Source organism: Anomaloglossus baeobatrachus, chromosome 1 (genome assembly GCF_048569485.1).
Source record: "Anomaloglossus baeobatrachus isolate aAnoBae1 chromosome 1, aAnoBae1.hap1, whole genome shotgun sequence".
NCBI classification, from domain to species: Eukaryota; Metazoa; Chordata; class Amphibia; order Anura; family Aromobatidae; genus Anomaloglossus; species Anomaloglossus baeobatrachus.
In genome coordinates, this window is record NC_134353.1 from 845519645 (window position 1) to 845524012 (window position 4368).

Here is a 4368-nt window from a genome sequence, read left to right on the forward strand (position 1 = left end):
TGAATGAATACTAAACAACAGAGCTCGCTATTTAGATGTGTTTTCTTGTGGCGTATAACAGACTCTCATGTTTGGTAGTCGTTCAGCAGGGCAACTATAAAATCAAATACCTCCATTTGGAAATGTATTATATAGCTCTCCTGATCAACTATGTTCCTTACCTCATGAGCAGGGCATTGCAGTAATAATAATAATTTATTCATTTATATAGCGCTATTAATTCCATAGCGCTTTGCATACATTGGGAACACTGTCCCCATTGGGGCTCACAATCTAAATTCCCTGTCTGTATGTCTTTGGAGTGTGGGAGGGAACCAGAGTACCCGGAGGAAACCCACGCAAAAACGGGGAGAACATACAAACTCCTTGCAGATGGTGTCCTGGGTGGGAATTTAACCCAGGACCTCAGCGCTGCAAGACTGCAGTGCTAACCACTGAGCCACCGTGCCGCCCATTTAGCTTACACATGCATAACCACCACTCACTGTGTCTGAACACAGGAAGCTGAGCTGACAGCCGCTCTGTGCATGCGGCAGTGTCTATTGTGAAGGAGAGGGCCGCGGGGATCAACGCTGCACAGGTACCGTGGGACACCGGGGAACACCGGTGGGGTTATAGGGGGTGGCCTGGTAGGGCCTGGGGAGGAGTTGCCATGACACATGCGACAGAAATCAGAGGAGTAGGGTGAATGCGGCCGGCGCGCTGCTGTGCGCGCGGCCATCTTGGATTTCCGGGAGGGGGTCAGGGGGGGCACTTTGGCGACACTGGGGGACCGGATGGGACCGGGGAGGAGATTTATCATGTTTGTTCATGCCAGATGGGAGATAAATAATTTTTTACCGACGCTGTAATTTACTGTAACGTGATCATCGGTATACGGTGTATATCGGTGATCACGTGAGCGGGGACCGGAAAAAATCATGATCTCCAGGGTCTCAGCTACCCCCTGAAACCCCGGAGATTTTATGATGCTGGGGGGCGCTATTCACTTATTTCTGCCTGCTGTTTATAAACGGCAGATCAGAATAAGGCTACATTCACACGACCAATCCGTTTTTGCGGTCCGCAAAAAACGGTTCGTTTTTTTTACGGGTGCATCCGTGTGGCATGCGTTTCTGTTCCATATACCTTCCGTATGTCACCCGTGTGCCTTCCGTTTGTTTGCGTACTGCAAAAAAATTGAAGGAGGGAAAATACATAAATTTACCCAGGATCTGTGATGCCCTGGACCCCAGGGGTCACAGGTAAAAACACACAACACCACACACACCCCCACCCCAGTGAGGCACCAGCAGCCAACAAGTCCTGACCGCCTCCCTCAGGTCTAGCAAGGCACCCCAGGTGGGCGGAGCCAGGCGGATAGGCACGCCCTCCGAGGAGTCTGCTGGCCTGAGGCACGGAAATGACAAGTGAGTCGAGTGGGGAGAGGAGTAGTGAGAGGAGTAAAAGTGGCGATCTGAGAGTCAGGGGCCTAGGACGGAGCCTAGGACCCCTTGGAACGGTCAGGCAGGCAGACGGTGGTGGCCGTCTGCAGGAGTCCGGTCAGGGACTGAACTGCTGTACCGTAGGGATCGAGAAGAGGGTGGTGACCCTTTGGACCCGAACCGGGGAGCTAACAAGTCAACCGGAGCACCAGGCAGGGTACTCAGACCCCGTTCTAGCCCAGAAGTAACCGGGCTCAGACATATCTACTGATTGCGGTCTGGACCTCAGGGGTTCATTCCCACCCAAAGTCCCAATAGACGGCAACAGCCCACCGATTCCGGATAAGAGCCACCGCCAAGGGCCAGAGATCCAAAGGGCCAGCACCTGCGGGCAAAAGGGCTCCTCCGGTACCCAAAAGCCGGGGAGCGGACTACCGTTGCTGAAGCATAGGAGTCACTATAGCAAATTTAAAGGTGCAGGAGAAAGGCGACATCACCAACCTCACTGGGGAAACACGCAGCCGGCTGCCGGCACCGATCTACACCGAACTTGGTTTACCATTGACTCTGTGTGGTTTAATCGTGAGTACACCAGTGCCATCAGGCACCGCGCTGCAAGTGAGCCCCTGCATCCTGCAACCCCCCGCTCCTGCCACCTGGCCCCGGGACCAACAAACCCCCTACCCACGGAGTGGTCAATACCTAGCTGCGACCCACCACCGATCCCGGACGAGCCCCTGCACCCTCACCGCAGCGGTGGTGCCCATCACCTCACCACAACCCGTGGGTGGCGTCACGAACTGTTACCGGTCACCGCGGCTCCGGCCGTGAAACCGGTCCACCCCAAACCAAACCCCCCCCTTTCCAGAGCGACGTGGCCCCTGGTCCGGAGGCGCTCGAGCCACCGACAACCCGAGCCCGGATCCGAGCGGCTCGGTGGAGAGCAGCCGAGCCCCCAGGGCGGTACAGATCCATAGCTTCAACCTACATGAGGCGGTCACATGTTCAGTGCCATTTTCTACTGCTTTTCACAGCGTAGAATGCTCTGGTGATTTTCTAGTGCTTGTACACTTCATATCAGTCTTTTCTGTCATTATAATGGCAGAAAGACACATAATGTCCCACTCTCCTGCATTTTGTAATTTTGCCCCCTTTGGTGCCTTTCATGTGGCACTAAGTGGTGCTTAGCCTTGTATTTAGCCAAAAAAATGACGTGGGGTTCCCCCTATTTTTGTAGCCAGCTAGGGTAAAGCAGACGGCTGCAGGCTGCAGCCTGCAGACCACAGCTGGCAGCTTCACCTTGGCTGGTAATCCAAAACTGAGGGCACCCCACGCTGTTATTTTAAATTAAATAAATAATTAAAAAAAAACACGTAGGGGTCCCCCCAAAATTGGATCACCAGCCAAGGTAAAGCAGATAGCTGGGGTCTGATATTCTCAGACTAGGGATGTCCATGGTTATTGGACTCTCCCCAGCCTAAAAATAGCAGGCCGCAGCCACCCCAGAAGTGGCGCATCCATTAGATGCGCCAATCCTGGTGCTTCGCCCCAGCTCATCCCGTGCCCTGGTGCGGTGGCAAACGGGGTAATATATGGGGTTAATACTAGAGATGAGCGAACCGGTCGCGGTTCGGCTCGAGGTCGGTTCGCCGAACGGGGCTCCCGTTCGAGTTCGGTTCGTCGAACGTTCGACGAACCAAACTCGAACCTATAGGCTATAATGGGAGGCAATCACAAACACATAAAAATGCATGATAAATGTACACAAACAGTTAATAAACATTGCCATAACACTTACTGGTCCCCGCGATACCTCCTGCACTCTGTCTCCTGCCGCTATTCCATCCGATGATCGCTGAATCCTCCCGGTGACCAGCACTGCCAGCATAGAAGCAGGACCTATCGTGACGTCAAAATAGACATGTGACCAGTCACGTGGCTATTATCTCATTGGCTACAGACTGGTCACATGACTATGACACGTCATGTAGGACCTGCGAGTGCATCTCTCCGGGGCACGGTGCACATTTGTGTATCGCCGTGTACCGGCGATATGCTCTAGCACACGGTCGACTCCCCGTTCCGTTAGGGACCGGCTGACACAGCCGGTCATTAACGGAGATCACCGTTGCCATAGCAACGCAGTTAGCGGTGACGTCACCGCTAACCGCGGCTCCGGGAGCACCGTTGCTATGGTAACGCGTCTGTCAGCGTTACCGCTAGCAGCACTGATCACTCACGGAGTGAAGGCTGCACGCTGCTTCCCGATTGTAGTGAGGATTGTAGTGAGGATGAGGTGCCCCAGCCCATGATGGGCTGGTGCACCTCATCCTCACTACAATCGTCACTACTACTACACTAGTGAGGATTGTAGTGAGGATGAGGTGCCCCAGCCCATGATGGGCTGGGGCACCTCATCCTCACTACAATCCTCACTACAATCCTGAAGTGCAGTTTCTTCAAATTCATTTAAGTTTTTTCAAATTCATTTAAAGGCACTTGGAACGCTGAAATTGCTGCTTATAATTTAAGCCTCTATTAAAAACCTCTTATTAGCGCTGGTTTATTGGGGATTTATTGGGCTGACAGGGGGTAATAAAGATGGAGTCTCTAATGTGTCTGTGTATTTATTTCTATTAAAGTATTTTTTCTCTGTGTGGTGTCTTTTTTTTAACCCTTTATTGGAGATTCTTAATGGCTGGGTCAAACGTGCCTGACATTAAGAATCTCTGGCTTAATACTGGCTAGTAAAACAAAGCCAGTATTAACTCATGATTACCCAACAAGCCACCCGGCTCCAGGGCTGTTGGAAGAGTTGGATACAGCGCCAGATGATGGCGCTTCTATGAGAGCACCATTTTCTGGGACGGCTGCGGACTGAAATTCGCAGCAGAGGTGCCCAGAAACCTCGGGCTAACCTGTGCTGAGGATTCCAATCCCCAGC